At 44.6% G+C, this 11,904-nt stretch overlaps 1 protein-coding gene across 1 annotated transcript in view; it reads right to left on the bottom strand.

The window, feature by feature from the left end:
* The window catches only part of camk1b (calcium/calmodulin-dependent protein kinase Ib), a 70,165-nt gene extending 61,309 nt beyond the window's left edge, over positions 1-8,856 (bottom strand). Inside the window, exon 1 of the mRNA XM_041891627.2 lies at positions 8,774-8,856. The gene's annotated coding sequence lies outside the window, so the exon portion shown is untranslated. The remainder of the gene's footprint in view (positions 1-8,773) is intronic.
* Between the last annotated feature and the right edge of the window lie 3,048 nt (positions 8,857-11,904).

Consider the following 11,904-nt stretch of genomic DNA (forward strand, 5'->3'; position numbering starts at 1 on the left):
CTCATCAGCTCCTCATTTGTTTCAGCTGCGTGGGAAGATTGGCCATAGAGGGGTGGAGTTCCCGACCATACCAGCAGATGGAGCCATAGCTGTCTGGGTTTGCAGCCACCTCAGGGGGATGTAACGTCCCTCCAGGACACAGCCTCTCGTGACATCACACATCCCCCTCCTCGGGACCGACGTCCTCGTCGGGGTAAAGGCAGCGAAGAAGGCATCACGCCGGGAGAGGGCGTCCGCATTGCCGTGGTGCTTGCCAGACTGCTCTCTCTTCAACTCCTCCAACTCTAGGACCAGGGACTCAGCCTCCTGTTGTCTCTCCTTGAGTTTCTTACTGAACGCATCAGCCTTGGTTTTAGCAGAGTTTAGCTTCTGTTGAGCAGCTTTCAGTTCCTTCTCTCCCTCTGCCTCCGCATTCTTCATCTTGTTCTCCAACACCTTGTACTTCTCCTCTGCCTTCTTCTGGACCTCCTTACTACTGCGCAGGGTCTCCTCACACTCCTCGATGGTCCTGCGCAGCCTCTCCAGCTCCTCCTGTTGCTTAGGGAAGGAGCTCTGTTGGAGTTTAGCCTGGAGGATATCTAACTCTTCTGTCTTCATGTCTAACTGTTGCTTTAACAAACGATACCTCTCAGCGGTCCCCTTCAGACCAGACAGTTCTTTGTCCAGATTCTGTAGCTCCGTCTCTGTGTCGGTCTGGGCACCTGCCATCCCTATCAGAGCCCGGGCGGGAGTGAGTAACTCGGAGGATTGCACCGGAGCCTTCCCAGGATGAGTCTTGCCTCTCCGTTTCCGAGGTACTCGGGTTATCCTCTCCTGAGACTCTCTCCAGAGTGGGTAAAAGGCTGGGCAGTCTCGTCCAATTAGGACAGGGACGGGGAGGGAATCAACCACCCCCGCCGTCGTGTGTATGGTTCCCCGTGTGCTGGTCATTGTAAGTTCAGTAATGGGGTATTCTCTGGTGTCCCCATGGACACAGGAAACTGGGAGGACTTTCCCCGGGGTCAGACACGTTGGGCCCACCAAATCCTTACGCACCAGGGTGGCCCGGCTACCAGAATCCAGTAAGGCCTCCACATCATGGTGATTCACAGTTACCGGGCAGGTGGGGGGTCGATCTGGGCCGCCATCTACGACTCCCAAGAGCGAGGCAAAACGGTGTGTGGGTGCTGAGCTGGAGGACTCCGCAGTGGGCATAGGTTCATCGGCTGGTTTCCCACACTGCCAGGAGATATGTCCCATCTCCCCACACCGGTAACACTGTCGAGTTTCCCCCTCCTGGTGTACTCTTCTTGGACCCGCCTGGTTTCTGGCTCCCCCCTGGAGCCGGGATAAGTCCTGACGTGGCTGGGTTCGAGACCTTGGGGTCCTTTGGACGGGTTCTTCCCATTTGGGGTGGGGCCGCACTCCTGGGGTCTTTTCGGGAAGCATTCAGCATCTCCGCTGTGGCCTGGTACTTTTCCACAGCTTCCACGGTCAGATCAGCCGTGGTCAAGGCCTGTTGACTGATGAACCGTTTTGCCTCATAAGGCAGGGCGCGTAGGTAACGATCCACCACAACGGCCTCCACCACCGCCGCTGCTGTATTCCTCTGCGGATCCAGCCATTTCCTTGCGATTCGGACAAGTTCATGCATCTGCGCCCGAGGAGGTTGGTCTGGTTGGAAGGTCCAGCTGTGAAAGCGCTGGGCCATACCAAACTTTGTGAGTCCATATCTGCTGAGGATCTCAGACTTCAGGGCATCATAGTCAGTAACCTGGTCAGGGCCCGGGTCCCGGACAGCATTCAGCGATTCCCCGGTTAGAAAGGGGGGCTAACAGACCAACCCACTGTTGCTTGGGCCAGGCTTCCCTAGTGGCCGTGGCCTCAAATGCATGCAGGTATGCCTCAATGTCATCGGTAGCTCCCATCTTAGATATAAAGTCACTTGCCTTTATTGGGCGGGTATTTTGGACCACCCTCTGTCTCTGCAACTGCAACTCCTCTGCCTTCAGAAGGTTGGCTTTCTTTTGCTCCTCCAAGAGAGCCACGTTTGCTTGCATCTGGGCTTGCTGGCCAGCAACAAGGGCTTTCAATATGTCCTCCATTTCAGTCGGGCGGGGAGCCTACGGCCAACTTGGAAAACTGGGTGATCAAACCTTCGGTATCCTCCTCTGACATGCACTATTAACGCTTGAGCGTGCCCGTATTCTCCACCATCTGTGACGTCACGAGAGGCTACACAGCTTTCAGCGGGATTGCTCAAGTAGTGCAAGGAGACAAGGTTCAAACAAAACAAGGATTTTATTATAGGTCTTGGGAAATTAACGAAAATATAACAAAATTCTGTTCTCTTGTGGCTCTTTAAGGGTTAACAGTTCAGGGATGTCTCTTCCACATCCAAAATCATAATTCTCACTCGCTCAGATAACTTTTCCCCAGCCTTACTGTAGTCCACGTTGCAGCTAGTGGCCAACCCAGCAAAAAGTCCTTCCAAATGTCTCTCACGTATTTCCACAGGTGCATATATCCAAAGGTGAGTATTTCCCAAAGGTAAGTATCTCCAAATCCTTATATTCCTCATGGAAGTGGACGTGCAGCACTCTTGTCCTCCAGAGAGCCCAGGTTGGAGACTGTGTCTCTTCCCTTCCCAAACCTTCAGCTCATCAGCTCCTCATTTGTTTCAGCTGCGTGGGAAGATTGGCCATAGAGGGGTGGAGTTCCCGACCATACCAGCAGATGGAGCCATAGCTGTCTGGGTTTGCAGCCACCTCAGGGGGATGTAACGTCCCTCCAGGACACAGCCTCTCGTGACATCACAAACAACAACAAAAATCCAGGAAAAAACGCATGTCAAAAATGTTATGAATTGATTTGCATTTTAATGAGGGAAATAAGTATTTGACCCCTCTGCTAAACATTACTTAGTACTTGGTGGCAAAACCCTTGTTTGCAATCACAGAGGTCAGACGTTTCTTGTAGTTGGCCACCAGGTTTGCACACATCTCAGGAGGGATTTTGTTCCACTCCTCTTTGCAGATCTTCTCCAAGTCATTAAGGTTGAGGCTGACGTTTGGCACCTCGAACCTTCAGCACCCTCCACAGATTTTCTATGGGATTAAGGTCTGGAGATTGGCTAGGCCACTCCAGGACCTTAATGTGCTACTTCTTGAGCCACTCCTTTGTTGCCTTGGCCGTGTGTTTTGGGTCATTGTCATACTGGAATACCCATCCACGACCCATTTTCAATGCCCTGGCTGAGGGAAGGAAGTTCTCACCCAAGATTTGACGGTACATGGCCCCGTCCATCGTTCCTTTGATGTGGTGAAGTTGTCCTGTCCCCTTAGCAGAAAAACACCCCCAAAGCATAATGTTTCCACCTCCATGTTTGACGGTGGGGATGGTGTTCTTGGGGTCATAGGCAGCATTCCTCCTCCTCCAAACACGGCGAGTTGAGTTGATGCCAAAGAGCTCGATTTTGGTCTCATCTGACCACAACACTTTCACCCAGTTCTCCTCTGAATCATTCAGATGTTCATTGGCAAACTTCAGACGGCCCTGTATATGTGCTTTCTTGAGCAGGGGGACCTTGCGGGCGCTGCAGGATTTCAGTCCTTCAGGGCGTAGTGTGTTACCAATTGTTTTCTTGGTGACTATGGTCCCAGCTGCCTTGAGATCATTGACAAGATCCTCCCATGTAGTTATGGGCTGATTCCTCACCGTTCTCATGATCATTGCAACTCCATAAGGTGAGATCTTGCATGGAGCCCCAGGCCGAGGGAGATTGACAGGTCTTTTGTGTTTCTTCCATTTGCAAATAATCGCACCAACTGTTGTCACCTTCTCACCAAGCTGCTTGACGATGGTCTTGTAGCCCATTCAAGCCTTGTGTAGGTCTACAATCTTGTCCCTGACATCCTTGGAGAGCTCTTTGGTCTTGGCCATGGTGGAGAGTTTGGAATCTGATTGATTGATTGCTTCTTTGGACAGGTATCTTTTATACAGGTAACAAGCTGAGATTAGGAGCACTCCCTTTAAGAGTGTGCTCCTAATCTCAGCTCGTTACCTGTATAAAAGACACCTGGGAGCCAGAAATCTTTCTGATTGAGAGGGGGTCAAATACTTATTTCCCTCTTTAAAATGCAAATCAATTTATAACATTTTTGACATGCGTTTTTCTGGATTTTTTTGTTGTTATTCTGTCTCTCACTGTTCAAATAAACCTAACATTAAAATTATAGACTGATCATTTCTTTGTCAGTGGGCAAACGTACAAAATCAGCAGGCTGGAACAGAGTTAATGGAATGGCATCAAACACATGGAAAACCATGTGTTCGATGTATTTGATACCATTCCACTTATTCCGCTCCTGTGGAGTTTATATATGCCATTTCGCAGACGCTTTTATCCAAAGCGACTTACAGTACGTGCATACATTTGTATAATATTTGGCCCCACGGGAACCTTAGCCATGCTAGCGCCAAGCTCTACCAACTGAGCCACACAAGACCACAGAGGCTAGGGCTGGGGTAGCCAGTGGTGGCTGGTGGAGGGAGAAACGGAGGATGGGCTCATTGTAACATATACAGAGTATTTGGAAAGTATTCAGACCCCTTGACATTTTCCACATTTTGTTAAGTTACAGCCTTATTCTAAAATGGATTAAATTGTTTTCCCCCCCCTCATTTATCTACACACAATACCCCATAATGACAAAGCAAAAACAGGGTTTTGCATATTTTTTCTAAAAATAAATAAATACAACTGAAATATCACATTTGCATAAATATTCAGACCCTTCACACAGTACTTTGTTGAAGCACCTTTGGCAGTGATTACAGCCTCGAGTCTTCTTGGGTATGACGCTACAAGCTTGGCACACCTGTATTTGGGGAGTTTCTCCCATTCCTCTCTGCAGATGCTCTCAAGCTCTGCAGATTGCATGGGGAGCGTTGCTGCACAGATATTTTCAGATCTCTCCAGAGATGTTAGATTGGGTTCAAGTCCGGGCTCTGGCTGGGCCACTCAAGGACATTCAGAGACTTGTCCCGAAGCCACTCCTGCGTTGTCTTGGCTGTGTGCTTAGGGTCGTTGTCCTGTTGGAAGGTGAACCTTCGCCCCAGTCTGAGGTCCGGAGCGCTCTGGAGCAGGTTTTCATCAAGGATCTCTCTGTAGTTTGCTCCGTTCATCTTTGCCTCAAACCTGACTAGTCTCCCAGTCCCTGCCGCTGAAAAACATCCCCACAGCATGATGCTGCCACCACCATGCTTCACCGTAGGGATGGTGCCAGGTTTCCTCCAGACGTGACGCTTCGCATTCAGGCCAAAGAGTTCAATCTTGGTTTCATCAGACTAGAGAATCTTGACACAACCCTGTCTCGGAGCTCTACGGACAATTCCTTTGACCTCATGGCTCAGTTTTTGCTCTGACATGCACTGTCAACTGTGGGACCTTATATAGACAGGTGTGTGCTTTTCCAAATAATGTCCAATCAATTGAATTTACCACAGGTGAACTCCAATCAAGTTGTAGAAACATCTCAAGAATGATCAATGGAAACAGGATGCTCCTGAGCTCAATTTCGAGTCACATTGCAAAGGGTCTGAATACTTATGTAAATAAGAAGAAAAAAAAAATCTGTTTTTTATTTGTTATAAATTTGCTAAAATGTTTAAAAACCAGTTTTCGCTTTGTCATTATGGGGTATTGTGTGTAGATTGATGAGGAAAAATATGAATGTAATCAATTTTAGGCTGTAACTTAACAAAATGTGGAAAAGGTCAAGAGTTCTGAATACTTTCCGAATGCACTGTATCTCACTCACAAGCTCTCTTGCTTAATAAGCCTTCAGTAACCTGCAATGCAAACTAATTTTTCTGAAGCTCATCACTGAGTACAATCTGTCTTTAAAGATTCCCCAGCTTATCGCTCTTTATTGTATAAAGTCATCATTCACTTACTGATAGGGATCCTTTCCTGATTACACACTTGCCATAAATTATGTGTGTTTAGTTGGACTGGACTATCTTGACAGCATAGCTGTCATATAAAAAAGGATCAGTAGTGGATCAGAATGCCAAGATAGTCTGGGACATTTGGCTCCACCACCAAGCAGTGTGTGTGTGTGTATCCGAGGACCAGTCAGAGCAGAGGTCACATGACATTGGCCCCCAACAGAGAATAGGGACAGAGGTAACCAGAGGAACAATGGCAACTGAGGTTACTCAAAGTAACAAAAACAAAAAAAATCTGGTTAAAAACATGGTCAATTATAAAAAATCATTATTATTTTTTATGGCAATCAACATGCTATACGTTTTCAAAATCACTCTAGCCTAACATAGCAATTCCAGAAAAGCCTTGAGCAAATCCACGGTGTATACCCAGTCGCTTTTATCCACTGTAGTGAAAACATCTTCATATGTTTGGTCTATTGATATAACTTTACATTCAGTGGAGGCTCCTCAGAGGAGGAACGGGAGGACCATCCTCCTCAGTGAATTTCATAAAAATGCAAATAGTGAAAGATTAAGAAAAGTTTTCCTTTTTAGATAAAACTATACTAAATATATTCATGTCACCAAATAATGGATTAAAACACACTGTTTTGCAATGAAGGTCCATAGTAGCCTCAACAGCACTCTCTGGGATAGCACCATGGTGTAGCCGGAGGAGGACGGAAACTAGCTGTTCTCTGGCTACACAATGGTGCTACCCCAGAGTGTGCTGTTGAGGCTACAAAACCTAGGAGGCTCATGGTTCGCACCCCCTTCCATTGACTGACAAAGTAATTATTACGACTTCCAGAGGATGTCCTCCAACCTATCAGAGCTCTTGCGGCATGAACTGACATGTTGTCCACCCAATCAAAGGATCAGAAAATGATTGAAAGCATGAGCTACAGCTAGCTAGCACTGCAGTGCATAAAATGTGGTGAGTAGTTGACTCAAAGAGAGAGAAAGACAATAGTTGAACAGTTTTTAACAAATTAATTTCTTCAAAAATGAAGGAGAAGCAAGAGAGAGATAGAGAGAGAGCTAGTTATATTTTTTTCACTTTCACTTACTTAGCTAGTGAATGGAGGTAGCTAGTTAAGCGTACTCAAACACCCGGCTCAAACAGAGAGGGATTGTTAGATAGCTGGCTAAGGCTATCCAAAACTGGAACTCTTCCAAGTCATGGTAAACTTTTGGTTTTATTAATTTATTGCCACTGGGGCCCACCGGTGTAACTGCTAAACTGCTTGCTGTACACTGTACTGCATAAATGTAGCAGGTTTACTAACGCGTTTAGTTCTAGTAGCTATGTTGACTATGATATTAGCTAATATGGTGACAACGATGTAGGCCGTGTGTAGCGGTTAGTGGTTATGGTATGAAGGTTTGGCTTGGAATGGTTTTTTCACCTGATCACAGACAGCTGTTGTGTTGTGCACTGAAGTCCACAAGTGAAGGGAAAAGGTGAGAGGAGGAGAGTGCGTAGATGTGAGAAGGAATTATACAACGAGCAAAGTGATCATGATGTTTTTATGTGGCTGCTATGAAAGTGAACTGTGTGTGTGGGTAATAAGGGGTGTAGTCATTCCGCCTATTCTGTTGAAAAACATTTCTTAAATGGAAGCAAATGAAACGGGGATAAACATACCTGAATTTGTCAAATATAATCTCTCGCTTGCAACTGTTTGGACTAATGATTACACCCTAGATCAGCTAGATGCAGGCAAGAGTGTGCAAGACGGTATTGAATGCGTTACTGGCTGTCACCTTGATTACACCCTATGACAAAAAGTCAAGAACACATAGGCTATCCTAACTGATACCTCCACATTGAGAGCTGCAACATGACATTGTATCTGTGTTACAGTAACATCTCACTGTCCACTCACAGATATCACATTATCCTTGTCATGATAACATCCTGATCTGAACCACAAGCTCATCTGGGACACCGGTGTCCATGACACTAAGCAAATCCCTTTCAAAATGAGCTTTTTCATTGATAAGCCACATTCTCCTTCCGAGCTGGCGAGGATGTATGTGTGTGTCGTGTCTGTGTGTCTCTCTGTCTGTGTGTGTCTGTGTGTGTGTGTGTGTGTGTGTGTGTGTGTGTATCATAGAGTGTATAAAAAATAATGAGTGCTTGAAGGGGAGAGAGAGTGAGAGAGAATGAAAGTAAAGACAAAAATACCTCAAGCATTCTAGTTCAGTAATGCACTAAAAAGGGATTTTTTTTTACAATAAGTTATAATACATTCATGAGGACCTACACTCTAAAATGTGAATTATAACTTTGATGAAAAATTCAACACTGCTATCAGTTTATCCTCTTTCTATTGGTTTGCACACACTCCATCAGTGGTCTCTGATCTCTACTGAGAAATATGCTTAGTACCATAAACCAATATGCCCGCAACTCTTTGGTATCTGGCCTTTATTAATACTAATGTAAAACACTAGCACGCATATTAATATGAATGAACGCTCCATATGATGGGGCACTGTCTGTCTCATAGCTTGTTTCAGTCTGAGAGGTCAACCAGCTACGAGAAACAATTACTTTCAATATATTATTCATTTAAACTATTAGGAAACAATATTTATAAAAGCAATAAACTATTTAGCCTATGGTTTAACATTTCAACTAGGTTTTTTATTGTCAATCAGACAGACCAAAAATTTAAACTATTCTCGCATTCTGGGCATGTTTCCATATAACGTTAGCGACTAAATCTGGATTACGCCAGTCATTTCAATTTTGGCCACACAATGTTCTAATCAACATAACAGAGATTTTTACCTGTGAATTGCACGATTTCAAAGGTCGTTCCTTTCTTACTGCTTCTCCAATTTTGGACTCACGGCGCTTGCGGAAAAACTGGATTCCACACCTCCAACAGCACTCTCCTGACGTCAGGGCAATGGGCGGAGGGCGTGGCTAACACACAAGGGGTCTGGTCATTCTCGTCCAATACCCAATGAACAACTTGTTTGTGGCACAAAGGTAAGCATGCTGCTTCATAATTGGTTAATTCTTTTTTAAACATTCTGCTTAAGGAAGGTGTCGTCTTTGTCCAATGGCTCCGGACAGGGTAAATTGTCCCAGTTGATTAGCGTAATCGTTTGGTCAAAGTGTTAATAGGCTATATAGAAAGGCTGAAGTTTACTAAAAACATCCAACAAATAATTAGGTGTTACAATGATGACATGTCATTCACAAGTAGGATACTTCATTCCCACTGGAATTTTATTCAATAAACGCTCTCTCATTATTGCCACCATAGGCCTACACACTGTCAAGGACAGGGTGAGAGGCATAGGCAACAAAAATGTGATGTCAATCAAACAAACTCCCTGCACTACCAACTTTGTTAGTATCATCTGCCCTCTAGTGGAGTGGCCTTGGCCATCAATTACTCATTATGTTTCATCCCTCTGTCAAATTCAAATCCCCATTCATTCATGCAAAATCAAATCACATTTTATTTGTCACATGCGCCGAATACAACAGGTGTAGACCTTACAATGAAATGCTTACTTACAAGCCCTTAACCAACAATGCAGTTTTAAGAAAAATAAGTGTTAAGTAAAAAATAGCTAAGTAGAAAATAAAAATAACTAATCATTAAAGAGCAGCAGTAAAATAACTGTAGCGACGCTATTTACAGGGGGTACCGGTACAGTCAATGTGCGGGGGCACAAGTTAGTCGAGATAATTTAGTTAATATGTACATGTAGGTAGAGTTAAAGTGGCTATGCGTAGATCATTTTTAATAATTTTTTTTTTTAAACACCCCAACCAATTAACACCCCCCCAAGTCAACCATGCCCACACCCCATTTAGGCCCCCTCAGATCAGACCTATGCCCCTCCTACCCACCCCATGCCCCCCACTCCCGCAAAGGGGGCCTCAACATGAAAGTCACACATACGCCCAGGCCGTGAGCAGGCAAACAGGCCCAATCCCCACTCTTACACTAGCCCAAGCCAATGGCATGTACCAGATGATCAGCAGGCTCTGCTCACAATTACTGGCCTGAGGCCAAACCACACGACCAACAACATTAGACACTTTATGGAACACAAAGCCTTCACTATCTCATCCTGGAATATCCAAGGCCTGAGGTCATCTGCCTTTGGCCTAAAGAGCAGGAACCTGGACTTCACCAAAGAAATCGGAAATACAGACATTGTCATCCTACAAGAAACATGGTATAGAGGAGACGGACCCACTGGTTGCCCTCTAGGTTACAGAGAGTTGGTAGTCCCATCCACCAAAGTACCAGGTGTGAAACAGGGAAGGGTCTCAGGGGATATGCTAATTTGGTATAGAGCAGACCTAACTCACTCTATTAAATTAATCAAAACAGGAACATTTTACATTTGGCTAGAAATTCAAAAGGAAATTATCTCAACAGAGAAAAATGTCCTCCTGTGTGCTACCTATATCCCCCCACTAGAATCCCCATACTTTAATGAAGACAGCTTCTCCATCCTGGAGGGGGAAATCAATCATTTCCAGACCCAGGGACATGTACTAGTCTGTGGCAACCTAAATGCCAGAACTGGACAAGAACCTGACACCCTCAGCACACAGGGGGACAAACACCTACCTGGAGGTGACAGCATTCCCTCCCCCATATGCCCCCCTAGGCACAACTACGACAACATAACCAACAAAAACGGGTCACAACTCCTGCAGCTCTGTCGCACGCTGGGTATGTACATAGTCAATGGTAGGCTTCGAGGGGACTCCTATGGTAGGTACAGTTATAGCTCATCTCTGTGCAGTAGTACTGTAGACTACTTTAGCACTGACCTCAACCCAGAGTCTCTCAGGGCATTCACAGTCAGACCACAGCAAAATCACAGTCTACTTGAACAGAGCAATACTCAAATCATGAGGCATCAAAGTCAAAGGAACTGAATAATATTAAGAAATGCTATCGATGGAAGGAAAGTAGTGTTGAAACCTACCAAAAAACAATTAGGCAACAACAAATTCAATCCCTTTTAGACAACTTCCTGGACAAAACGTTCCACTGTAATAGTGAAGGTGTAAACTTGGCAGTAGAAAACCTAAACAGTATATTTGCCCTATCAAATCTAAAAATCTCTAACAGAAAACCGAAGAAAAGTAACAACAATGAAAAATGGTTTGATGAAGAATGCAAAAACCTAAGAAAGAAATTGAGAAACCTACGCCTTCACTATGGTGAATCACAAAAACAATACAGAAATACACTACAGAAAAATAAGGAACAGCATGTCAGAAATCAGCTCAATGTAATTGAAGAATCCATGGACTCTAACCACTTCTGGGAAAATTGGAAAACACTAAACAAACAACAACACAAAGAGCTATCTATCCAAAATGGAGATGTATGAGTAAACCACTTCTCCAATCTTTTTGGCCCTATAACAAAGAACAAACAGCAAAAAAATATACATGATCAAATGCTAATCTTAGTATCAACTATTAAAGACTACCAGAACCCACTGGATTCTCCAATTACATTGAATGAACTACAGGACAATATACAAACCCTCCAACCCAAAAAGGCCTGTGGTGTTGATGGTATCCTCAATGGAATTATAAAATATACAGACCACAAATTCCAATTGGCTATACTTAAACTCTTTAACATCATCCTTAGCTCTGGCATCTTCCCCAATATTTGGAACTGATCACCCCAATCCACAAAAGTGGAGACCCCAATAACTACCGTGGGATATGCGTCAACAGCAACCTTGGGAAAATCCTCTGCATTATCATTAACAGCAGACTAGTTCATTTCCTCAGTGAAAACAATGTACTGAGCAAATTTCAAATTGGCTTTTTACCAAATTACCGTACGACAGACCACGTATTGACCCTGCACACCCTAATTGACAAACAAACAAAACAAAACTAAGGCAAAGTCTTCTCAT

This window comes from Coregonus clupeaformis, chromosome 12 (assembly GCF_020615455.1).
Source record: "Coregonus clupeaformis isolate EN_2021a chromosome 12, ASM2061545v1, whole genome shotgun sequence".
NCBI lineage: Eukaryota > Metazoa > Chordata > Actinopteri > Salmoniformes > Salmonidae > Coregonus > Coregonus clupeaformis.